The sequence below is a fragment of the Protomyctophum bolini genome (assembly GCF_963924005.1).
Source record: "Protomyctophum bolini genome assembly, chromosome: 4".
Classification (NCBI taxonomy): domain Eukaryota; kingdom Metazoa; phylum Chordata; class Actinopteri; order Myctophiformes; family Myctophidae; genus Protomyctophum; species Protomyctophum bolini.
Window position 1 is genome coordinate 18,279,451 of NC_137865.1, and position 27,740 is coordinate 18,307,190.

At 44.3% G+C, this 27,740-nt stretch overlaps 1 protein-coding gene across 2 annotated transcripts in view; it reads left to right on the forward strand.

Moving 5' to 3' along the window:
• The first annotated feature begins 10,724 nt into the window (after positions 1 to 10,724).
• The window catches only part of prickle1a (prickle homolog 1a), a 30,991-nt gene continuing 13,975 nt past the window's right edge, over positions 10,725 to 27,740 (forward strand). Inside the window, exon 1 of one of the 2 annotated variants that reach the window (XM_080761607.1) lies at positions 10,725 to 11,061. The gene's annotated coding sequence lies outside the window, so the exon portion shown is untranslated. Of the gene's footprint in view, positions 11,062 to 25,204; positions 25,399 to 27,740 lie in introns of those variants that run through there. The other variant, XM_080761608.1, reaches the window with a different exon arrangement.

Consider the following 27,740-nt stretch of genomic DNA (forward strand, 5'->3'; position numbering starts at 1 on the left):
TCCTTCACTTTCCATACCTTGTCTCATTTCCAAGGGCCTGTTTTGCAGTGGTGGACAGTAAGTAGTACATTTGCTTGAGTACTCACAACAGCGCACAACAGCTCACGTTTCACAATTTCAATACAGCGAAGCATTGATATTATATATTTTTTTACTTTTTTCTCTCCAAGTACTATTTTAACTCAAACGTTTAACTGAACAACTTTCCCTTGTAGTTGAGTAATATCTGACCCTGTATCTATACAAGTACTTTGTCCACCACTGCTGTTGTGTCATTTCCAGAGTTTACGTGTGCCTCTCCCTAGACACGACAATCTGTCGACACTGTGCCGCCCTCCGTAGGATGGCAGCGATCCTGTATTATTATCATTCGAGACAAACATGCATGGAGAAAAAATAAATGAAAAAAAAGAGAACACGAGGACCACAGCTACGGTACACCAGGTTCACATTAGGACTGCCATGTCAGACAAATCCCCCGACCCGGCTCAGCGCTTGGTCGGTGAAATAAAACAAAAGGCGAACGGCGAGTCTGAGCACGGATGGGTCCGCTGATAAAGATCTGTTAATGCTGCATTTCCACAGGCCACGAGTTGAAGGAGGGGAGGGGAATGGTGGGGGATGGGGGGGGGGGGGGGCCCGCTGGGGGGTGGAGAGAGAGAGAAATAGAGGGGGGGGGGGGGGGTTTCAAGGTTGCTGGGAGGGGGGGGGGGGGGGGGGTATACAGACCCGGGGCCCCACGTTTTCCAAAATGCACTGGAGCTCACGCTGGGAAGTGACCAACGAGCTCCTCCGATGGAAAACACCCTGCAACGCAGGTCGCCTGGCCAAGAATGCAGGGAATGGGGCAGATTCCTCTAAAGAGCCATTACCTCCTCCAGACTGCCTTGGATCCACCCCCACCCGGCACTCTGCAAACCACCACACACACACACACACACACACACACACACAGAGGTACACACACACACACACACAACCCAGCAGCCTGTATCGCTAAGGTGCAGACGGAGCTTTCCTGGCCAAAGCCAAGGCGGATGATCCCCGGAACACTAATGTACAGAGGACGAGACAAGGCCTTGCATGCACAACATCCCTCCTTGCTGATACAAGAAAACAGTTCGTGCTGGGCCATAAATAGAGTTATTCTGCTTTTCTTTATATTTCCGCCCCAAGTTTTTTTTTATTTCCCTCTAACCCTTTGCAAATCTGTAAAAAGTTAACGCGTGGTGCGTTTCAGTGACGACAAGAAGTGCTGGTGGTGACCTCATTTTGTTAATGTATTTTCTGTGGCGGAACAAAGCTGTTGATGGTATTCTACTGAAGCATTGTGACCGGGCGCTGAATTCTACAGGAGCACATTAAATTACAGCCTAGTGCCGCTGAAAGCTGCATAGAGAATAGAGATCGAGTCTGAAGATGTTCAGCAGACACTATTATGAGGGAAACAGACAGCATGTTGGTCATCTGCCACAAAAGACTCCTATATATATGTGTAAAATAAAGAGAGGATAGAACTGCAGAGGGATTGCAAATCCAAGGATGGAATGTCCTTCAAACGGCTTCCAAAAACAAAACTTGGGAGACTATATTTCTTTCACAGATCCACCAGGGAGAGAGGTGGAGGATGAGACTGTTGTTCTGCCATCTCTCTGGATTTGTGGCTGGCGTAATAACGATTTCCCAGCAGTACACTTATGTGTGACACACGGCACTACAGATGAACGTCAGTCTCCTTCAGGTATAGTCTTTACAAGAGTATGACCACAGTGAGAGAAATCCTTCAAGAGGTGTCGGTTCAAGTTCCTCATCTGGGTAGCATGAGGAATCTTTTAATAGCGGCGTGGGCTGTGTGGTCTGTGCTATCCACGGGCAACAGAAGGCCAGGCAAGGGGAATGCACTGCATGGGTATAAAGGAGCTCCACTCGAGTCACTGTTGGGGGAATTCACGGAATGGGAATGACAGGCAGACACGAAAATGGAAAAATAAAAACTGTAACCAGCAAACGGACTCTGGACGAGTCTGGAGCCTCTGACGGTTTATGCCTGTGCAGGAAAAAAACATTTTGAGGGGTATGAAAAATTCAGCAGGGAAGCCGGTCTATGTGCGAATGAAAGTGACACCACCAGCTAGTGAAGAAGTGAAAACAAGCTGTTGATAAACATCTGTTTGGTGACAAGGGCCAGGTAGATCTACACTGCAGGGGGAGGCTACATATTTATCTTTCCGCCCAGCTCCCTGGATTCCCTGCCCGGGGGCCTTCCAGTCTCCCCCTTTGAGGGTGCCTGACTGGGATATAGGAGAGCATTGTGTGGGAAATGCTCCCTCGGACCCCCAAATATAAACACATATACCCAGCCAGAAATCACCAGCTGAAAGACTCCCAACTTGACAAAAGATCAAAGTTGTGCCAGTTTTTACCACTTTCAACATGGCCTCCCCTATTTTGGTCATGTCAAAAATGTAAAGAAAATTATTTAGTTTTTTATTTCATAGGGGGGAAAAAATAGCAGATCTACAAGTGTGTAGCTAGTAGTTATTAGTATGTTACAGTCAGACTGAAAAAACAGTCAGATTGCAAATGTATGCTTGTTTTCTTCGAGTTCACCTCCCGGTGTCACCTCCATCGGTGAAAACGAGTGCACATTTTTCATTCTGACTGGTTACTTCTTAGGAGGAATCCATCCATCCATCGGAAATGGGATGGATGGTTGACTTATTAACTAAGCTACCTGATTTATCATGCTGTACAGATGACAGGGGAGGAATTACTTGCAAGCTAGTAAATCAAATACACAGTAAATCAAACACACAGTAAGCTCACAGTCACCATACAGATCTGCTATTTTCGCTGAATGTTTGCCCCAGAATAGGGACACTGAGATTGGGTTTATGTTATTTCTCAACTCATATTTCAAGAGTACAGCTCTCGCATTTAAATGTGTGCTGGGAAGTGCTGTTGAAGTGTGACTGCAGGCAGCATTTACAGTAGGATACCAGGAAAAGTCATTACAGTTGAACTGTTGAAAGAAACTACTTAAGCGAACGCATGAGAGACAAGAGGAGAAGACAGGAACCAGCGTGAAATGTACTCGGTAGTATTCAGTAGGTAGAGCGCCAATACAGGCAGGTTTAGGGGTTCAACTTCCATTGGGACTAGTATACCCACTACCCAGACCAACAAAAATAATGATTCCATGCACTCATGCTGCTGTAGCACACTTTAGATAAAAGCCTAATGGAGAGGTAAAGTGCCTAGAAGCTCATTTTGGCGCTCTGATGTGTTCATTATGGCCTTAGATATGATCTGCTGGGAGCCAATCTGTGTTATTTGGAAATGAGCAATTTAACCACTTTAAGCCCAATATAGTTCGTTGTATGAAGAATAACAAAATAGCAGCTCTACAAATTCAAAGCGTGTCACAATAACAGGTTTTTTTTATGTTTTTGAATATATTTACATAGACAAGACTTTTATTTATCCTACATGCAGTTTTCAAGGCAGTACCGTACCGCAGTATGACAAAGAAGAAAAGAGAGGTGGACAACTACGAATTTGTTCAAAAGTAAAACTAAAAGTGTATATTTTGTATAACATACAGGGATTAGTTAAAGTGGTTAAATACATCGAAAAAGAAAGAAAAAAAATGATATTATGCTTTCCAAAAAACAGTGCTTTTGACAACCGTTTTTATCAAACAGATTATGTCAACTGGATCCTGCTGCCTCAGTGCTGGCTCGGATCCAAACCTATAGTACACAATGTCCAGAAGCCATATAAGCAAATGGAAATAACAATTGAAACCCTGCAACAAAAAAAAAGGGGGGGGGGGGGGTGTAATTGGACAGAAATGGAGACAAACCAAACATGACATGACCACTAACAGTTGGACAGAAACCCAAGAACGGACACTATACCTCTGACTTTGATATAGCTAGAATAGTATAGCCGACTAAAATGATCCCATAATTAGCATGCTGTGAGGAAACAAGCCTTCTGTTGTTCTAGTAGCTGTCTGAAGTTATTTTTGGGGGGCGACGCTAGACCAAGGCCCAATTATAGACAACAAAGGCCAAAATGCTACAGTATCAATTATAATGGCCTGGTATTCACAGCATGCTGAACCAACAAGCCAAACAATACCAATAGCTTATTGTTATGGACATTCCTAACCCTGGGGGCCTATGGTCAGACTGGCAGTCCAATAATGCCCATATCCTGTTTTTGGCCCATCCCGATTGGAATCAGATTATGTTGTATCAAGTGTGAAAACAAATAAACTAGAAAGATGCAATCCTGCGAAATTGCGAGTGTAGTTGCTATGGCCACTATTATAGGCAAAAGTGTGACAAGAGTTTCACTGAGTTGGGTATGTCACCAATGCCAAATACTGTCCAATCAGATGAGGGCAAAGTGCACAAAAGCCTTGGGAAGAACTCGCTGGCCAATTGGAGGGGAGAATAGAAAGATTTAAATGTGTTTAAACAGCGATGGAGTGCAACAACAATAATCTGCTTACCACACTAATAAACAAATAAATAAATAAGTGAGTGGCGCTCTCATTATCATACATCATCGGCCTATCACTTTTGGCGTTCTCACTTTTCTGTCCTCACTTTTTATCCTCACTTTTTAAGTCCTCACAGACACAAAGCTGGGCATGGCGCCCCACAAAAACATGGAAAAAGATTTTTGTGAATCAGATTGAACCCCGTTTGAAATGTTGATTCAAATCTGATTTCTATGTGTCTCAGTGTGGACACTTACATAAAAACATTACTCACGCCTACAGTACCCCTTGGAGGGTATGTCGCTAACGCTATGTTGCTGGGATGCCAGAAACGCCACTGGTGAGCAACACCACCAAGCAGTGTCGGATGAAATCACATTTCAAATCACATCGGAATGTGGTTCAAATCTGATTCACACAAACCTGTTTCCATGTGTGTTTGTGCCTGTTCAGACTTAATTAAAATTCAAATTATAGTAATAATTATAAAAACAATGATCTGACTCCAATCTGGATAGGAATCAGATTTGGGCTGCCAGTCAGTCTGAACAAAGCCTATTAACTGCTTTTGCCATGTGCGATTCTACAGAAACAGCGGAGAACCAACAATTGGGGAACTAACTGGCTCACTGTATCTCGCCTGTTGCATTAGCTTGTTTGTTTTAGTAATGCGATCCCATTTGTCATTCTGTCTGTGACGAGAACAAAACGAGTCAACCGGGCTGAATGGCTCAGGCCCTTGTGTGGCTCAAGCACAGTCAGCAGGCTCTAATTGGTGGCCAGTGTTTGAGTATGGAGAACGGAGAGAGGCCCAAATGCCTGGTTGTGATGTGATGTATCCCCGCCTCTGCCTTCAGCTAGCCTGTTGTTTGTTTGTCTTCCTGCCTCTGTTTGGACTAGAGATTTCCTGTGCACACTCAACGCAATGAGATCCTCTGTGCGGCAAACGAATCCCTCTCAATTATGTTTGAATGTGTCTCAACATGGGTTTATTTTCTCTCTTTCTCTCTCTGTGTTTGTTTTGTTTACCAGGTGAGCAGTGTACCATGAACACAGCTGTTTACAGCGTCCCCAAATGTAACTGTTGGCCAGTAGAATTGTCGGTCATTATGCGTTTAAGAACAGGTTGAGGTCTTAATTGCTGAAAAACAATAATTTCCCCAGAGACAAGTACAAATCTAAGCTCCTACCTTCCATATGAACATATCGCAAAGTGGTCCAGACTAGCATATCATATGAACTACAATAATACAAATAGGCTAGAGCATCTGAAAACATGTGTATTGGCTCTGTAACTCGTGTTCATTCATGGACCAAAGCAAATATACAGCCACATGTAAAAAGCATATAGCAAACACAGTACTTCGAGGTAGAGAAGGCTGTGTTGATGAACATGCTAACGTAACGGCTATTATTCTCACACACAATTCTCACTCCATAACTATGTCCATGTTGGCCGAATTAGAGCTTGTCCGATATGCGTTTCTCAAGGTCAACGCCGACTCTGATCATTTCAGACTGCATGGATCTGAGGTTGAGACCCTTCACAATATGTGAAAGGTTCATTTAAGAAATGTGGTCAAGTGGTTTGCGAGATTAGCCCCAGACAGCCAGACAGACACTATGTATTCTAGACAGCTCACTGCATAAAAATGCGAGTCTGCCATATCAGCATCCATAGCCGCCGATTCCAATAAAATTGCAATATCTGCTTGACATATTGGTCAATTCGATGTATAGGACGGCCTCCAGGCCAATGACTATTCACCAAATGGTGAATGACATGTTTACATGTCATGGCAATAAAGTCTTCTGATTCTGATTCTGATTCATACGGTCTGTATGTGTAACGCCAATGTCTTCCCCCTTGGGGTGAGATATTAGGCTGTTGGTCATCAGGCAGCTCCATCCACTTGCATGGAGCTCGTGAAGTCTCGCCATAGACGAGACTTCATGCTTTACGGCTGGAACACAGCAACGGCGTTACTATGGAGTAAAGTGTGTGTAGTACACATATACTGTTGACATTATGAAGAGAGGATAAAAATATTTCGAGCGATGGAAATAAGCGAATTAGCACTAAAACCCAACGCCCCATTGAGGGCTTATGGTGGGGTAGGGAAAATAGCCAATAATGCATTTTTGCCCACAATAACATCTGGACCACTTTGGTGTGGACCTAACAAGTAACTACAACTAAAGTTAAGAAAGCCTTCTAGCACGAAATTCTCCTTTAAGTATGCCTGGTTTTCAGGTGGGTGGTGAATGGTGATCTACCTGAACTGAAGCCTCGCCCACAGCTGTTGTTGTATGAATACGTATGATAAAGGGTTAGGGGTTAGGGATGGGGAGGATATTGTGGTGTATTTTGATTGGGCCTTTTGACTCAAAGGTTTTCAGCTGAAAGAAGAAACCAAAAATACACAGGGAAGACATATTTCAATATTCTAATGACACCTGGGGGTCTATTAGAGTAATGTTAACTCCAGAGAACACACAGAACAGAAAGTACAAAAATCATGGCATCTTTAAACCAATCTCAATGTGCGGTCCAGGACCATCCCCCAGCAGGGGTCCTTGGGGGCCAAATTAAGAGTTGTTTCAATTTTGCTGTAATTCAATTCACTTGACATTATTACTGTGATTATTCTAATACGGTAGGTTTCAATATTGCCACTATGAATCTATTTATGTAAAATGATTTAATTTAAAGCACACACAGTAAGAAAGAATCAGGGTATGATCCAATGAAAGTCAGTTGGGGGATCCATGGCATGAACAAGTTTGTAAAGCCCTGGCTTAAATACAGCTTTATGACACATATGATCCATGCATTCCTTGAAGAAGATGTGTAATTAATGCAATTTCTATTCTTGGGTACAGCTGGCAGAGAAATGGAACGAAAGAGTCAGGACTAATTCTTAATCAGTTTTCATCAAGCATGTACAACAAAGTATAAATTGGGCTTTGGGAAGGTTGAAGACAGACTTGGTTTCAGTGTCATCAGTACCTATCAGCAGGCCTATACGTACAGTACATGGCAGGGTACTATAGTGTGCTGTACAATATGGGCCCATTCAGTCAGACACATTAGGAAAGACAAAAACAAGTCTTACAAATTACAATTTAGGCATTTAGCAGATGGTCTTATCCACAGAGACTTACAAAGTGCAATCTTCCTCCAATAATTAGAGAAGATTTTCTAAAGAGCTTCCACTGCGGGGGTCACCCTAAGCTTCCCAGTCTGGTTTAGAGGGATTAAAGCTTTAACCAACACATTCACCACCGCTCTGCCACAGGAACCGATGAGCACAGCGCAGCACCGTGGGGAACGACGTGAATGAATGCAAATGAGACACATTTACCGACTGACCCATGGCCTCATACCGAGCACCCAGCAGTTTAAATTGATTGAGATTACATTGGATATGTAGTTAGTGGTCAGCATTAAGTCACAGGACTTTTAATCGTGGAAAAATTACACACCACATGGCATGAGGCAAAGATACTCTGGAAAGCTGGAAAGTATGCCGAGCATCTTTATGGTCCAGAGCAATGTAAGTGATGCCGGTGAAAGCTTTTTTACAACGCCGCCATAAATATCCCATTAGATAAGCTAGAGATAAGCATTAGAGAGACGCAAGATAACAGTTTAACATTCTGGTTGAGCCTGCTGTAAAGCATTGTGGTCCCAGTAAATAATCTCTGGTCCAACCCGACATGATATCTATCCGTTTGAGCATTATATCTGACCAAGTTGAAGCCCAGAAAACATACAACTCCATTCAACTGTAAAACACTCCTCTTCTCAGATGTTGTGAGTGAGTGCACTGCGCAAACTAGAGATAACATTGACAGAGTGCCTATTCGGCCCATTTCCTTCTATATACATGTACAGTACTGTATCTCATTTATTTGACATACAAAGCAGGCCCATGTTAAATAAAGTATGGACAGTATTTTAAAGTTACATTATTGTACTATTCTGTGACTTAAATCTATATTGCCCTGGTGTAATAAATGTCACTCATCATCTAATCAAATGGTTCATCAGCCGATTAACCATTTAAGAGCTATATACTTCTTCGTACAACAAATAGCTAAATAGCCGATCTACAAGCTCACAACACGAACACATTGCAAAGCAACACATTTTGAGCTTGTAGATCTGATCTATTTAGTTGGGTTTTTTTATACTGAAATGTTGACAAGTTGCCTCTAATGACATTCCCAAAATAAAAACGGTACGATATTTGCACTACTACTAACACTACTTAGCCGACGACTGATAGAAACAGCAAGTGAGCAAGTTTGATTGAAGTGCGATGCCAAGGAAAGGCTCACGTCCATCTGGTCCATATGAAATGTGCAAGAGGAGCGCGGTCCCCCGCTGAACTCTATATGACTACGCAGACACTGATTGACAGGCCCTCGCCCGTTAAGCCTGGTTCCACTTAAGATCCATTCACATTGACAGATCTATGCGATGGTCACTGGGTCGTAACCCGGGTCAGCCTAGATATGTAGTGTCTGCTCCATCGTGGGGCGAAGTATATGGATCAGAGGTCATGCTATTAAACTGACACATTTGTCATATTCACGTCGCATGCTTTTTTGATTCCATGATGTCGCATTTGAGAAAAGGCTATGGAATTTCAAAGACCCTTTAGTGATTTTAACTTCAAAACTAAAGGTTTCAAGGTAGATTGAGTTGTTTTGGGGCATAGCATCAGACCCACACTTTAAGTCATGATGTCATGAAAGGGTGTCACTGGGTCAAGAGCTCTACGGCTGAAAGATTATCTTGTTTACAAGTTAGAACCCTTACCCAGCTTTGATGCCCATTTCAGAGGTTAATATGCACCCCAAAACAAATTGTAATGAATTCTAGTTGTCACTAGAAGGGCCAGAACAAATATCACATTACTGTAGTTACTAATGCACGGTATTTCCAAACAAAGCTTCATGTCCTACCTGGGATTCAAACCGTCGGTCTCATGCGTGGGAGATCAAATTTCTTCCGCTCTTTCGAGAGATAATCCCAGCGCACCTAGACAGGGGAGATATTGCATATCGTCACTGTCGGGTGAAAAATCCAAAACGGTTCATTTTCAGGATTCAAATTCAAAACAGCAAAATAGCAGATCTTAAGCTTAAAATGTGTCCCTTCGCACTGCATTTCAAGCTTGCAGATCTGCTACTTTTGATACTTTACACTTTATTTAGTATGACAATGTAGTATAATCATGTAGCCTAAGCCTAAAAAAATTAGTTTCTGCCCGACAGCAACGATAACTGAGCTTAGTACTACTTGGCCTACACCAGGATATTATTTCTCGATGGAAGAGTAGGGAGACCACCTCCAAACACTGCAAATCATGTACTAGTTATTGTATTAACACACTCTCTCTTAAAATAAATAATGCTTTATTCATTCAAATAAGTTCCCAAGCAGCTTCAAAGGCTGACTTCTAAAGAGAAATACAGATCAGTTTGACTTCCTTTACCTTTTGTATTATACTGTATGATGTTAAGATACTGATTTGTGGGTTGTTGACATTCTTTCTAAAACAATATATTTGTCTTCACCAATAGATAGCTGAGCAATAGCCTCCTTTCAGTGTGCGTGTATAGTTTCATGGCCCACTGTAAATAGGAGTACTGTTACAGTGCCTGTATGAGGGAACATAAAGCATATTGTCACAATTTCACCTCGGTTGTAAGGGGGACAAATAAGGCTGTGAAAAGACTGATCATGTTTCTATAGCTAGTGACAAATTGCAGCTGGGAGATAAAGGAGGGACAGGGGAAATCAAGCTATGTGCATCAAAATATGTGGTACCATATGCGCTCGTGGATCTGCTATATTAAGAAAGAAAGAAAAAATGAATAATAGTGGAAACTTTTTTGTTTTGACATGCCCAAAATATATGCCAGGTTGAAAGTGGTTAAAATGCACCCTCTTCTTGCTGGGGTTATGTGGGGAGATTTCTGTTGATTCGTGTTTAGGCTTATTATTCACTGACATAAGTGGTGACATTACCCCCTTGTCCTTAAAAAAATCCCCTCTGAAAACAAGAGTTAAGACAGAATTTCTCCAATGTTTTGGAGACTCGACTGTCTCTGTGGGATTGGTGGGGGTTGGTTGTTTAAGCCAATAGGCAGGGAGCTGCACTAATGTCATTTCACTGTGGCGAGGCTTGTGGAGCCTATTGCGCACAGGACGCCGCAGAATTATTCTGAGATGCTGCTGCTGTGACATTAGTTGTAGTATAGGTGAACTCAAAAACTAGTGTGTTCGGGGCTTAGAGTACTCTAAGGTTCGGGGTCGTCCATCTCCAAATGCGGCCAAAACCAACGCTTTTAAAGGCAAGCTGTCTGTATTATTATAACCAGGCACAGCGCAGCGGTGCGCGCACATTCTGTTCTGTGGACTTTTCCTCTCGTATGCCAATGAGACGCAGCGTCAACTGTTCCCCTCAGTTCAGGAATATTGGTTCTGGTCTGGATATCCCGTGCGGCACTACGCCTGAATAGCCTACTTTAGGGTGAGTTTAACTTCGTCAGTTTTATTGTTTTGTTATGTCATTGTGGTTTTCAAGTGCTCTTTTGACAGCTTTATTTTACGGCATTAGGTGACGTCTATGTTGGGAGTTGGGACAGCTTCCAATTAAGTTCCAAGTAAAGTGCTCCCATGATTTTATGTTGGACTTCTATGGCGGAGCTGTTGGGAGTTCGTTTCGACAGCCTGATCATCCTCTGTCGTTTAATTATGTGTATTAATATTCTGTAGTAGTAGCGGAGTGTGTCGCTTCTCGACCAGAACAAATCTATAAAGTTGGGTTGGAGATCTGTCGGTAGAACTGAAGTTACTACGGAGTAGGCAATGAAAGTGGCTTTGGCGTTTAGGCGCTGCACAATCAACTCGGTAACCCGCTATCCAGCGCTCACACTGCGCTTTTACGCAAGGCATTATACGCATACATGTCCAAAAGACAGCCGGAACTTTTACTTTCGTTGCTGAAACAGCAAAAAGGGGAAAAAAGCAACTTTAAAGCAACTGACTAAGACGTGGTGGGACGTGTGCAGCCCCCTGGGGCTCCCAGATGTATGGACTCAGCTGTCGCCTGTCACTTTGGTGACAACTGGTCGGCGCTCTGACTGTCTGTCCGTGTCCGCACACTGGCACACACCACCCCATTCCCGTCTGCTCTCACTCTATCTGGGGGCGAGAGACACGAGTCACGTTGAGTGAGCCAGCAAGAATGTGTGAGAAGTCAGTTCATCCATGCTGAGTTTCACACTTTCCCCATGGTTTATCCGTACTGGATATGAAGCTGTGCGGGGTGGACTGCTGTGTGTGGAGTTCTGTTAGAGTTTTATTAGGGTCCCCATTAGCTGGTGCATTATTGCATTATCAGCAGCTAATCTTCCACACAGAACATAAAATGACATTACAGGACAATGAAATCAAATAAAATACAAAATATTTGATAACAATTTCCTCATCCACTTTCTGATTCCCCATTTTCTTGGAAGAGAAACAAAAAACAAAAAGCATATCTACCTCAGTTACATATTAGCCTTCCATTCTCTTAGAGTAGAAACAAAAGTAGGGATAACAATTCAAAATATAATCCTAATCATGACTGCTGTGTGTTAAAATCATAGACGGTTAAAATGTATGACGCAGCGGAGCTTTGCACTTTTTGACGTAATAAATACTGTACACGTACAGTAGGCTACACTCACTGACTGTTGTAGTAGGCTACACGACAATATTCCCTCCCAGCACAGGACAGCAAAGCAAACTGTAGGCTACATTGGTGCTTTAACGTGTATCAGAGTAGACACTTGGCATTAGCAGCACTGCAGAGAGCAATATGGCACAAAGTTAGCCTGGCTTGAAATCTGTCACTGTAGCCACAGCTGGGGGGCTGATCCCAGTTCAGCCCTGACTCTATCAGTCAGCACGGCAGGGAGGGGTAGGGGCTCTCAGTGGGGTCCAGGCCATGGAACCTCAGGGCTCATTGATTGAGGAGGGGCTTCCAGCAACTCTGACAGATTTAACCAAATGGGCCCTTACGTCTGTAACTCTCTAGACTCTGAGAGTGTACACAAAAGGAATGAAATTGAATACTTTGCGCACACACACTGACGGGACGGGGTTCCTCGTAAGTTATTAGGAGGTTTTTTATCAGGGGTTTACTATCGTCCTAATGAGGGCTTAATTTGTCTAATAATTGCCAGCTGAGTGAATGTGCCACCGTGTGGAAGTCAAAGACATTTTTGCCTAATTAATCCAAATAAAGGCAGTTCGGGAATTGAAATTCTAACAAGATTTCCTAAATTGCATGACTAGCTAAATGCCCGCCCCAAACACATAGTGAGGACATTTACAAACCTGTGGTGAGGAGTTAACGACGGTTTAGCACAGGTTGGCACCGTTGGCTAGCTACAAGCCTATAGAATTTCTGATACTACTTTTTTTAATCAAGTTGTATATTTCCATGCCAGGAGAAATGTGTTGAACTCGGCTTCTGCGTGCGTGCGTGTGTGTTTAGGGAAATAGTGGTCACTGGTTGGGAACTTGGGAGGAAGGGGAGGGTGCAGAAATCAAGGAGTTGGTGTCCCCTAGTGGTTGGAGTGGAGAACTGCTACAGCTGAGGATTCAATGGTGGCATTTGGCTGTAACAATGACTTGACTTGTACTAAATGTTCATCCAAAAACAATGTAAGCTACACCCCAAAGATTCCCTGTGATAGGCTTGGCCAAGGACAGTAATAGCACAGCGTAAGCACTTTTCCTTTCAAAAGGGCTGCTGTATCAACATGAGTAGGTTGAATGAAGTAATTTTTTGGTCTGATCTCTTATCTCATATATTGAATACCGGTAGTAGCAAATATGGCTTTCATTGAACGTGTTATTGTAGGCCTATGTAACATTTCCTCCAAAAACATATTCAACATATGTGCTTATTTAAATGTTTATTAGATGATCTAGAAGGCAGGCATGCTGTGTGTGTGTGTGTGTGTGTGTGTGTGTGTGTGTGTGTGTGTGTGTGTGTGTGTGTGTGTGTGTGTGGGGCGGGGGGGGGGGATCTCGAGCAAGGCTTACATTTAATGCTCTGCTGTGAGAGAGGGTAAATCCCCTGTTGTGAATATTAAGTTATTTATAGCCAAAATGATTTACAACTGGCCCAAAGAAGTCTTCTGGAGGAGCGCCAAATGTCACACAGTGTTTGTGCCTTCTGTCTTGTGTCCAAAGGCATTAAAGCAAATCAAAAGTCACAATGAATTGAATCTAAAGCTTTTCATATATAGGCCTATATTTTGTTACAGTTTCATGAGTCCAAGAAGGAAACAAAACCATTCCCTTGGACAGCACAGGAAATGTATAATGTGCACACATTATACATTTCCCTTTGGCATTGGCCATTGGTAGGGCCTACATAAAGATCTAAAAGAGTGTAAAAGCAGACCCGTAAGGCTTTAACCGGTGCCAGTTCAATAAATAAGAAGAATGTTGATGGTTTAGTTTAGTTTAGTACCAAAGCGCATTGAGATCTGAGTAGGATTTGGAGTGGCAGATGGGTCTGCTTATTCTTATGAGCACCTCATAATGTACTGCTCAGCTCCAGACAGTGACAACCCCCTCATAATATTAGCCACATGATGTCACTGAACATGCATCCACCTCCATGAACGTGCTGCAGTTCCACTTTTGGCCAGTAGGTATAGTGGCAGCTTCAATGTTGGCCAGCCCTTCTGGGGGCCTGAGGAAACCCTGTGCAGTGCGGGTTTAACATTGAGCACTTCCGCATTTTGGGCACCAAATTTTGGTGCGGAGCAGTCCGCCCTCTATCCTTTATAACTCTATGGTCTGGGCACAGCGGGTTCGAGTCTCGATCCCGACGACCTTTGCTGCGTGTCCCCCCCACCCCACCCCTCCATCTCTCCCCATTTCCTGTCAGACTACTGTGTACCTATCAATAAAGGCATAAACCCCACGCCCCACCCCACCCCCCAAAACATTGCAGATCTACAATCTCACGACTCGTGTTGAAAGGCGTTGTGATCACTATTTTCACAATTTGTATATCATTTGACAATTTGGCTGATGTTTTTATATACCGGTATATAGTTTGTTGATGCAGTAAATGGTCACTTCACTGTTATCTGGGGAACGCCCCCCAACATCATGTGAGGACCCACAGGTTGAGAACCACTGCACTACACAGTATGACCTGGATCTGGAGACAAATCACAGACACAAAGCCATGCAGTCTCAGACTGTGCGTGTGCGCGTGTGTGTGTGTGTGTGTGTGTGTGTGTGTGTGTGTGTGTGTGTGTGTGTGTGTGTGTGTGTGTGTGTGTGCGCGAGCGTGTGTGTGTGTTTACCAGAGTGTAAATGAGTACAATATAAGTCCTATAGTGCCAGTGTGTGTATATGTTTCCTGCATACCGTCCCGGTGAAATGTCCACAGAGGCCGTGTTTGTGCAGGGCCCAGAATGAATCACCCTCGCGTCCGCGTAAATCGCCTGCAAGCCAAACACTCTGGCAGCCTTTTATCCCCAGACGTGGTCCAGCTAGCCGCAGTGGGGCTAAAAGCGGCACGGGACAGGGCCCTGTGTTGTGAGGAGCTGTCAGGATAAACCAGTCTTTCATGGCTCTGGACAGGGAGATGTGGCATGGAGTAAGGCCTGCCATAGACAAACTCCAGAGCGCAGAACCCATTTGACTGTAAACTGTTTGTGGTAGGTTGGCAGGCGGTCGTATGAAATGTGGCTTGTTTAAACGCCGGTGGTCCTCGCGTCCGTGGTCATTCTCGGCCTGTGTAAATGGATGGTGGCCTGCCTCGGTCATTTTTAGGTGACTGCTTGCGGTTTGTCAAGGGTGGGAGAAGCGTGGCCACACCACCACTGACGTACTGTAGCCTTGTGTGGTGGAGAGATCATAACTTTATGTCTGCTGTGCAGTAAAGGAATAACCCCCCCACACCATCTTCCTCTGTAAAACTAAACTGCAATGCCTGCAAGTCAGTGGGGCTCTGCCTCGAGCGATGTGCACATTGAATCCACATGCTAAGCATTATTCTAAAGTGATTAAAGGTAGTTAGTGATTTAGCGCTTCCAGGCACAACTCTGTTTATTAGGAGTTGCAGGATGATGTTAGAGGAGGAAAAAACAAGACTTGGCACAAGAGCCCAGAGTTTGAATTCCCCAGCAGATCTTTGCTAACCACACATTACTGCCATCAGACCTCCACGATGATAAAAGTCATATTCATGCAGCGCACATGTTTCATTATCACTCCAATGAGAATCAGCTCTCTCAAGGAATACTGTATAATAACAACCACGGTGCAGAGCTGTGAAACTGGTCATTATCAACATGCTTGCCTTTGATAAAGGGGTATAACAGATAACCAGTAACTGCTTACTAGCGAACGTAGCCGATTTACAAGCTCATAACGCGTCGCACTGCAACACTTTGTGAGCTTGTAGATCTGCTATTTGCCTATTTCCATTTTGTTTTCTACTTTTTGGGGGGGTTCCACCTGAAAAATGTTGAAACACCAACATAGGGACGGACACTAGGGTTAATGTGGTCAAACCTCGGTGATGGAGAGTTCTGGAAAGTTTTTCTGACCCAGCCTGACACAGACAGGCGTGTCGACGACAGGCAGGTCTGTTTTTCACCGCGCCTCCCTCTGCTACACAGGGATCCACCTAAAAGCAATCACAGCATCCACCGGAGCGACATGCAAAAGAAAACACATTACCCCCAGATAGTCATTAAAGAGCGCAGCTCATTTCCCCGGCGCACAACAGGGGATTCGGTTAGAGCTTTCCGGACCCCCGGCTGGAAGTATGCAAAACACCCCTCCTCCACCCCAAACCCACCCCCACCTCCACCCGCACCCAAACCCTTCCTGTGGTTCTTGTTCCCCGAGCCACGGTGGCATTGTCAGAGAGGGGTGGAGTCAGCCAAAATGTGAAAAAAGGGTCAGAGGGATTTAAAAATGGCCTCTGCTGCTGGACACAGGGTTTTGTATTGACAACAAGGTATTTCCTGATTCTCTCAGAGAGGTCACAGGGGCGAGGGCCTGCTGCTGTTGAATGTCTCCTGCTAGAACTTGTAACATACAGTATATATCTTCTTTTATCCAATCACAGTTCAAGTTTTCTCATAATCCCATTTGAGTAGTGAGTGTAGGCTGCTACTCTGTACCTAATAAGGAATCTAAAAGTAACGTAACAAATTAAGCCCTATACAACAAAGAGAGAGGAGAGACTCGGTATGGGTAAACTGAGGTGAACTGGATTTCAGAATATGCTGTAGTGTAGTAGTGTGGGATCTGCATTCTCTCTATCCCTATCTGCACCTCCCTCTGTGATTAAATCTGGAATTCACATGCCTCTGCTAGCTGTCACATCAGGTTTCCTCGGCTCTCCATGCCTAGTTCCAGCCTTCCAATCACTGGAAAAGTTAAGTCAGCTTTTTTTGCCTAAATTAGTTAGAATCACATGGTTAACTTCAGTCAAAGTATTGCGTGTTTTGTCATCAATGAAACAGACCATCTGTCCATGCTGCTTACCTTCCCTGCTTGGGCCTGGGGATGGGAGATAACAGCACGAGATACCGGGCCCGGCAGACTTGTGTTTAGATTTCCCCTACGCTCCCAATGTTTTTCCATCTGGTGCGCCTCCCCATGCACAGGATATATGCTGCGTCATTGATTGGAAGTGACTGTACATGAGAGTGAATGAAGGTATGGTGCAGGTGGGTCAATATTGACAGAGGTTAACTAAGGACAAGCTCTAGTGGAGCAGCCAGCATGGCCACCAGGCCCCGCGATGATGGCACCCCCCGCCGAGCTGACAAAGAGGTCCGTTTGGTCAGAACGACGGTCCGGCTACGGAAGACACAAGGGGGGCACACTTTTTGTTTGCTGTGCTCACGCTCCTCTTCCTGTTAGGAACTGGGTTCTAAAGGAAAACAAGAGAGGCAGGCCCACCAGATGTGTGTGTGTGTATACACTGTATGTATGTGTCTGTGTGCATGTGTGGATCGGTGTTTGTGTTTGTCTGTACACCCGTCCGCAGGCAAACACAACCTCGGCCAATCAGGGAGATCTGCAGATGTTTCATGATGTGGGGAATGAAAAAGGACAGCCGTACCAGATGGAAGGAAATGCAACTATTTTCCATTTAAAAGGAGCAAAGGAAAGGATTAAAACTCTTAAGCACACGCGTGTGTGCTTATACACGCACGCACGCACGTACACACACGAGCGCGCACACACACACACACACACACACACACACAGAGCTTGTATCCCATCTTTTGTCACATGCTCTCTCCCATTCCATGCCAGCTCAGGAAGTCAGATGAAATCATTTAGCTGTCATTAGCACCAACAGAGATGCTGACTGAGGTGGACACATTAGACTAGGTCTGCATGGTCTGCTGGCTGCTGAGAATAAACCTTGTTCTGGACATTTGTTTCCTTAATCTGCGGGGTGATAAGACAACGAGGGGTGTTCTGCTTTCCATTCCACACATACGTGTGCCTACACACACACTGACACACACACACACACACACACACACACACACACACACACACACACACACACACAGATCCCAGGGTACTAATGAGGCAAGCCTGGTCTGTGTACGCCTGGGTCTCGTATCCTGACTGACGCTTCCACGCGCTTCAGTGGAATCTAACCAGGCCCCGACAACCAGACGCGAGCAGCCACACACACACACACACACACACACACACACACACACACACACACACACACACACACACACAAATGGTTGACCTATATGTTCCAGAACTGCTGTTGCTTTACCACTGTATAGATTCTCTCTCTCTCTCTCTCTCTCTCTCTGTCTGTCCGGGGCAACAAGAGCCAAACAACCCCAGCCAAACAAGTGTCCAGCTCTGCTTGTGCTCAGTCAGCCAGCACTAAGTGTCCAGTGAGACGTCTCAGTCAGACTTGGGTTAAATAAAAGGAAGGCAGTGACTGACTGACCTATAGTTGTTCCTCCTGCAGTGTAGTGTTCTCACTGTTCTGTGTCTGCCTTCTAGGAGGAGGTACAAAAAAAGATTAGGGACCGCTTTCTTTGGCCCCTGGTGGGAAACATTTTCTTTAGTATTTTAGAGATATTTGTCAGGGCTCTGCTTGAAACCGGAACAATTCAAGCTGGGATGTGTGGTCAGTGGGCACCGTATCTTTGGTAGCAGCCAGGACCACTGGGCCTCTGTTTCAATTCCTTTCTTTTACAGTTTTGTTTTATTGTCACCTTAATGACCGAGGCTAAATTGTGTCTAATTAAGAAAGGCTGGAAAGAAGCATCCCCACTTCCACGGTCGCCAGAGTTCTCTCTGTGCGGCGGCGCTGGAGCATGTGCTTAATTAGAGCGCTCTAAAGAAGACTGTAACGAAGTGCTTCTCCAGGAATGTTAATCATTAGTGGGATCCTGACTGAGCAGCTCCATAACTGTTCCAGAGTATTGTCAGATTCCACGGTTTGCCTTTTGAAGCCCCTCAACTTGAGGAAAACGCTTCCATGTGTGGGAATTGCCAGTCCCCCCCCCTCTCTCTCTCTCTATCTCTCTCTTCCTCTCTCTCTCTCTCTCTCTGTTTTACTGCATCCTCCTCTTCTTCTGCAACGACTTGCTCCGAGCACTCACGCCCGAGTAGCGCCCGTTGCAAAATGGGGGGCGGTCCCACTCCTGCCTCGTTTTTAGCTCGGGGCTAGAAATGCACAGGAAGATCGTTCTGAGAGGGGGATAAACTGTTGAACTCGAAGGAAACTTTCAGAGGAAGGCGCAGATGTGTGGGGTTGCAAAGGGTTTGCCAAGCAGAGGTCATACGCTGAAGTTCGGCACGGTGTCAAAGGTTATAGTGTTGAGGGTGCTTCACCTTGTGAACTTGGATGCTGTGGCAATGTGGTGTTTCAACAGGAGCGCAACAGGCACATGCAATCCAGTCACACCTTTTTGAGTGCTGCAACCACTCCAAGGAACAGCAATGTCCCTGTGTCCCTATGTCCGTCCCTATGTTTAGGGTACCAACAGGGGGTACTGTTGCACCACTCACTTCAGACTCACTTAAGATTTTCCAATGGGTCGATTTGGTTCCATTTGTACACTTTCAGGCCCCTTTTCCACCGAGATTGAACTGGTTCATTTATTTTTCCCCGCCTAATAGTAAAGCAGTTGAGAGTGTTTCCACTGAAAATGAATTGGTTCAGAACCTTAAAAGTTGGTTCGGAAATCGGAACTGGAACCAAAAAAATGGCAAATAGCAAGATGCAATGTGAAAAAGTAAATAATAAGAAAAAAGAAAATAAAAAGTTCAAAATGCATAACATGTCGTTACAGCATGATGGGTAGGTTGTTTAGTAGGGTTTTACTTTTATACAACTACAATTCAATTTACAATCCAAACATTTTATGTCCTTTATAATAGCAACAATGTCCGAACTGCATCTCGTGTTCAATCTGGTGCACAGTCTGTTTCAAATAACTTTATTGACGTCACAAACCAGTGGGTGTCCTGCCCAACATCAGGGTCTAAATTTCTCAAAGGAAGAGTAGAGAGAAACCACCTCCAATGACTGCACTTCATATGCTATAGTTATATTGTATTAACAAATTCTAAGATACAGACTAAGACTAGTTCAAATATAATTTTAATTACTGAAAGACTTTAGAATGTGTCTATCATCTTGAGCCTTCCCAGTTTGTAGAAAGGAGTCCACACGTTTGTCAGTCCAAACACTTCAGTGCGAGTGTGTAGTGTAATGGGGTATAGCACATTCATCCTGGGTCAGGTCTGTGTGTAGACTGCCACAAGGCTTTTGTGGGAGTTATAGTGTCCTCAAATAAAGGGGCTTCCTCCCTGTAACAGCCCCAGGAGCTGTGTCGCTCCACTTCCCATTGTTCCCCAATGAGGTCCTGCTTTTACAAGTGGGTGAGAGGGTGTCAAATTGAGGGTGAAATACGATGACCTGTCCCCCATCCGACATCATCTCAGCCATGTTTGGGGAAGCAGTGCTCTTGTGTTGTCTGAAGACACATAACATCCAGTGGGATGCTGACACACAGTGATTGTTTAACTGAGATGCGTCATGTATGACTGATTCATGCAATGTGTTAGGGGCCGGGGCTGCTGCTTGGATACTGTGCATGTCTTAAGTTACATTATCCATGCAGGAGGACACAATGGACTCAAATCGAGTCAAATAGAGAAGATTGCATAAGCATAATGGTAGTAGAACAGTAAGTAAAGTAGATTAATTTCATATCTCAATTCTGCGCGATTGGGAATTCCCGTGCTAACATCACCTTCTGAACAAAGTCCTATTTATTTGTATAACATAACACAATTAGAGGTTGTAATCCAATATTAAAGCCCAGAGAATTAGATCATTGTTTGCACTTTGAATGACCGTGGCAAGATACTTTCCAATGACCCTATAATAGTGTGTTTTAAGGTTTGCTTTGGAAATATATTATATTGCTGCCATTGTGTAGGAAGCAAGTATGGATTTCAGTCTCGCTTGAAAAGTTCTGATGATGGAGCCAAAATCCAGTAAACCGTATGATCGCTATAGCGTCCCTGTTCTGGTGGACATTCAGTGAAAACATTCAATGACGAATGATGATGTACAAGCTCACATAACACGTGTTGTGGTGCGACGCGTTCTGAGCTGGTAGATGGGCTATTTTCAGAGATTTGATGTAGTGGGGGAAAAGAGGAGAGCACCAGACCCCTGGGGGTCGATCTCCTGACCAATGAAGTATAATAGAGTTTACGTGGTTAACCATTCAATATGATGAAAATAATTGAATCGGTCCATATACATTTTCAGGGCTTGAAGAGGTCTAGTGCCAAGTGTAAATAACTTCCCCTTAATTTTCATAGTTTCTGACAAAGCACGTTGAATGTGTTTTGTCAGAAACTGGGCATGGGTCTGTGCTCTGCCCTCAGCTGTCTCCGGTGTGTCAGTGTGAAACAGTAAAAGGGGTTATGTGAGGGTTATAGGCTAACAAGCCCCACGGTCTGACCCGTTTCTTTTTTTCTTTTTTTTCTCTCTCTCTCTCAGCTCCAATCTAACTAAGTCAATATCAATGCACTGACTGCTCCACCAGTTGACCTTTTACTCCTTCTTTCAAGGTGTAAAAGGGATTGTTATTACAGTAGAGTGATAGGCCTTTATTGGCCATTATAACTGAGGCTTTTGTTTGGCCTGTGTTCTGCTAATACCCGCTGGCAGGTCATTTAAGCCTTGAGACAGGCCTCCTTTTTATGATAAGGTAGCTCACACACACACCAGTGTGTGCTATTCTCAACAATGGCCCTCAATGACAGTAAATTGCTACAGACTGTTTAGAGCCTGACCTTCCCTGAGCACCCTTTGCTGCCACTATTTACAGCATGTCTTAGGGCCTAGATTCGACTAATGCATGCAAAGGTTCATTAACCATGTGAAAGTTTTTGCACCTCTATTTTTGGGATGTGAATAAAATTGTATTTATTTAATTAGATTTTCAAAAGAAAATCTTTTCAAAATGTCATCTACAAGCTCATATGTTGCAATGCGACGTGTTGTGAGCTTGTATAGAGGGTATGCGTGTGACATCATCATCATGGCAGAAACTACTTTCTGGCTTTGACAGCACATACATCCAAACAGAAAGGTCCTATTTGATTGCATTAAATGACTTTAAACGACATTAAATTACCCTCTATAGGCTATTGTTGGCTACCATCCCAGTAATCTGCACAGTAGAGTATTTCCTGACCGCATGCGATATCATGGCTTGCTTGGTCATGGTTTCGTTTACGCTTTCAAGGACGAGTTTGGACCAGAGAGGAATGCAGCTTGATCGTCTGCTTGTTTGCTTAGATGAGGACCATCCCTGTCCTGTCATTGTCAGGGCATGCTGGCCCACAGAGTACCTAGCGGCTAGTGCTGCTGCTGGGTGTGTTTTTATAGCGGAGAGAAGGTGTAGACCAGGTGTGAGGTGCTGTTCAGGTCGTTGGAGCTATGACAGGGGGAATGGGCCATAAAGCTCTGTAAGGGCCAGATATTTACGGTTCATCTGGTGCTCTCTAAAGCCACTAGGGTCAGGGATGCACGGATTGTCCAACTTTATATTTCTCAACTATCTGAGGCTGAGGCGCACCTTGAACTGTGAAACCAGAGAGGCTCCCGCTACTACTAACAATAGACTGGTACAGTGTCAAAAGAAGAGTTACAGGATGTCATAGTCTTTGTTCTCTCCGTGTGGACATTCATGTGTTCTTTCTGGGTGTAGCAGAGAAAATTATGCCGAGACTAAGTAAATGGTTGGATGCTTGAGTGATGCAAGAAGGTTTTCATTCATGTAGTTGAAGTTTAGCAAACAATAGGCCCTTGCCAAAGGCTGTTTTAGGATGTGGATTGTCTGTCTGTGGGTTTCGCAGATGGAAGTGGAAGTTGTTGATTCCGTTGGAACATGGAACGTTTCCTGTGTGACCGCTGGTTATTCAAACGTTCTTATTCTTAAGTCACAATGCACGTCGTCTCTTTGAACTTACACAACCTGCTAGTCAACTTTTATCCACTCAACTAACTGTGAATGGAGGGTGAATTCAATTTCCCTCCATTCATCCCCAATTCAATTGGGAGCTACAAATGTGTCCTCATTAAGCAGTCCTGAACACAACAAGGAATCATTATGAGTACGGTTGGTTACAGTCATGCTGGCTTTGCCAGGTTGGCTTTCCAACTTTTGATAGTAAGTTAATTTTTCACCATCACATTATATTTGTTGTATGCCCCCCCAGGCAGGATGCCCACAGTTGTCCCACCCCTTTAAGACTTGCTAATAGAGTGGGCCACTGAGTCTTTTGGACCAGCACAAAAGGGTTGTGGTTTGTACTGGGATCTGTTGTGAAGGGGCCTTCCTGCTCTGGCCTTGGTTGCTACTTGCTACAAAGTCTTTGTCCACAGTCTACTCTACACAAACACACGCATGTACCAAAGCACACGCACGTGCGCACGCACAAGCACATGGATCATAGAAGGCTAGAAGCTACTGAGGTCATTTCCACCAAATTAAACATCTGCTGAAGTGTTAATAAAGGAAGCGGTTCTTCTAACCATTTAACAGATTCCCGGTTTCCTAGTAAAATGTTGTACTTTCCTCAACAGACGCGATGTGCATAAACCCTCTATACTACAGCCAAACTTAGAACTGAAAAGGTTAAGCTTGACTTTTCTCCGAGACACATTCTCAGGGACTCTATAAACAGGTCCCTTGGGGATAAGGAGAAAGTAACACTGTGACATTGTAACTATAAGCCCGCCACAAAGCAAGCTAAAGGTGCAACTGTCCAGAGTTTGACCCCTGCACAGAACATATCATAATAAACTAAGTGTTATTTTAATTGTGGTGAAAATCAGTACAGTTTGGCAGTTGAAAACTGGGACATTTTAGTGTTTTACAGACATTTCCGGCCAAAGCCGGGACGTCTGGTCACCGCACTCCATAAACAGGTCCTTGGGGACTAACAGGGAGAAAGTAACACTTTGACATTGTAACTAAGCCCACCACAAAACAAGCAAAAAGGTGCAACTGTCCAGAGTTTGACCCGAATTGGTCGCGTTTTTGTTTTCTGAGGCAACAGGAAGGGCCTCACCTTCTGACATTCCTTGGGAGTTGAAGGAGAGGGGAAGGTCAACTCACTGACCACTGACCACTGGGTGACTACACCGTGAAATCCAGAGTGTTCATTTAACTCGGAGATAAATTTGCACTTGACATGATCCAGGTATTGGTGGTGGAGCTAATCTGGCGTGTCAACGAATATTATGTATTGTATGTTGTTCCATGTTTCCAATAAATGTGCACAGATGTTCAGGCTATTATTTGCAAGTTGTTGGGACGCTACGCTATACATGCACCGTGTCAGAGAGAGGCACTTGAGATCAGCTGAGATCAGAGTTCAAAGCTTTTACCCGTCAGGCAGCTGCCGACACAGTTTCCTAGTGGAAGGAACTGCTTTGCATAGATATTTTGTCTGATTTCCATACGCAAAACAGCCTGTAGATTGCACAGATAGCTGGTGTCTTTGGAACAGACCTGGGGGCTTGTTTGAAACTGTTGATAGCATGATAGGAACAAACAATAATCATATTTAAGTTCGATGGTCACATCGTTGAGCAGTGGATAGAGAGGAATGTCATATGAAGGCTGTTGTGGATACAGAGGTGGTCAATGTGGTAAAAGCAAGATGTGGCATCGCTCATGTGGTCCTTAAAGCACTTAAGCGCAGTTCCTGCATCCTCCAGTCTTACTGATGGTTCTCATTTTGGGACTCTGTTTGAAGTGCGAGGGGAGGATCTCAAGAGAGGAGACGCCTTGCCCTGCCTTGTCCTGCCCTGACTGGCTGGGCTGAGGTTAATGGGCTGGACTGGGAGTTTGGGGTGGGAGGGTGTGAGAGAGAGAGAGAGGGGTGGAATAACCAGCCATCTGGTTGTGGGCTCCTCCACACAGTCCACACAGCACACACACACACTCACACACACACTCACTCACACACCCTCTCAGACACTCTCCCACGCACTTAGACTGACACACACACACACACATCCTTGGTTTGTTACAGTCTGGGCTTTGATATGGGAGGCAGTTGTGCCCAGAGATCTGCTAGAGGAGCCCGTGTTCTGCCATTCTGGACTTAGAGAGAAAAGGATAAGGCAGGCTGAGAGACATGGAGCCAGGAGCCTGGAACACAATCTAGGACTGGCTATCTGGTGGTGATAAGACCCCGTTTTCAGATCGCCTCAGGAGACCCCCCCTGCACGGAGGTAAGACCACCGAGAGAACAGGGGAGCTGGTTAAGGGAAATGTACTGTAGTCTGGTTTCCAGGCAGTGGAATGTCACTTAAGATGTGGATGTGTTGTCAATTAATTGACTGAACTGTCCTTTGATACTAAATTAATGAGCATGCTGCAGATTCGTTTTTTCAGGTTAACTTGTTATTATTTTGTATATGAATCTTTGATAATGTAGAATGTCCCTAGTCTAGAGGTTTCTAACAGGGGTAAGGGTATTCATCAGGAGTTATGCGATTCAAGTAAAGACTGCCATATCATTAGTAAAGCATTAGATGGAACTCTCTGCACTGCAGTTCAGCTTCTGAACCAGACTTGGCTCAAAACCAGTTCTTCAAAAGCTTTTTTCTTGTAGCCCTTTCTGAGATGGACTGAAGTGAAGGGTGCCACTACTAACTACAAAAGAGCTGATTTAAGATCACCTCTACAGCCTGACCACAGATGTGCTGTGCTGTGTGTGTGCGTGCGCGTGTGCGTGTGTGTGTGCTTTCAATGCAGTGGGATACAGACTATACTATTTGATGTCAGCTATGTGACAGCCCGGCAACATGTGTCGGGGTGCAGGTTAGGACAGTGAGTGCAAGGAGGTGGTCTCTCTCTCTCTCTCTCTCTCTCTCTCTCTCTCTCTCTCTATGTAGCTCTCTGTATGTCACTCTCCCATCCATTTGGTGTTGGATAAACACCCTCCCATATAGCACCTCAACACATAAGCATAAGCTCTTGTATGTTTCTGTTGTCAGCAATTAAATTGCACTGGCATTGTTGTCGTCATGCTGTCAAACCATTTGTTCTGGAAAGGAACCATGAATGAATGACGTGGTACTTTAGTTTTAGGATTTCACATTTCGCTAGACTTCTGGATTAAATCAATGAAGTTCAAGGTGTAATAAATACTGATTTACTGTGGTTATTTCACATGAGGCAGTTTAGTCACAAAGTGTCGCTCGGATCTAATCTGCTTTGTCACATGATGACGTATCTAGAATGCACTCTACAATAATTATTTGCACGGGGTATAAACATGCCGTATTGCAAAAGGCTGATAAATTGACTACGAGTTAGAATTTACTGTGTATTTCTTAAGCTGAGAAATATCTTCTTTTTTTGAAGTATACAGAGCTCTGAAAAGTGCAGACTTTGAACAGAATATCTTGTTTTCTCTTCAAGTAGAGCCTATCCTACACGGGCCAGGCTAGTGTGAGCCAAGTAAAACATGTTGGGCTGGTCCGGACTGACAGAGAGCACTGTGTTGGCCTGCGTGCATGTCCATCAACCATTTCCTAGTGGAATAGAGACAGTAATTCAGACCAGGAGCTGCTTATTTTTCCTGTTCGCGTCTCAAGGGCTGTTAATCCATGGCTCCAATGTCTGGATTTGTAAGAGGGCTCTGGTTATAAGTCTGGTCAAATACGCTTTAAAAATGTCACTGTACCAGGCAAGAGGCCTGGTACAGTGTTGAATGACCTCACAAACAGGACAAAATCAGTAAACATCACATTTTCTTTGGACAGTCAACACGAAATGGTTTTGTTAATTTGCTTCAATTCTTTTTCAAGTAAGTATAAAATAGGGCTTGTTATGCACTCTCTTTTTCAAATACAGGACAACAGAAAATAATTTGAGCGTAAGTTAGCCTTAGAGAACTATATGTTTATTATATATTTAGCACATGACCTCTTCATATTGCACATAAGCTGGTGAATCCTTGCGGCTCATCAATTGATATCGGTTCATCTATCCATTAAACCACTTGAAACCTATTCTATAGTATCCCTATTCTGGGCAACAAAAAAAATACATTTGGCCAAAAATAGGTGAACATTCAGCAAAAAGCTGCTGGTCTATTTTTGGTAGAGAAATGTATTGTAGATTGATAAAAGGAGGGGGCTTAGGCTAGTATAGACACAGGGGTGGCTCCAGCCAACAACGTGTAGGTTTTTCTTTGTAAAGCAGATCCACATGCCTTGTTGATCTTTGATCCATCGATACTTGACGTACAATTTCCTTTCTTTTGTAGAGCCATATGAACATTTTCATTGCCACGCCAGTTATCTCATTATTGTGGTCTTCATCTGATATCAACCCCCGTCATCTCTGCTGAGTCGGCTCCTTCATTCCTCTTAACTCTATGCCCCCTCCCCCCCCATCCACCCCCCTGCCCCCCTCCCCCGTCCCTCTGGCTGTCTGTGGGCAGATCAGTCAGATATGCAGGCTACAGAGAGCTCCCAAAGCCATGTTAACAAGCACCTTTACAAAAGAGAGAGGGGTTGTTAAACATTCAGTACCGCAGGGGTTAGGCCAGTGTGTGGGTGGA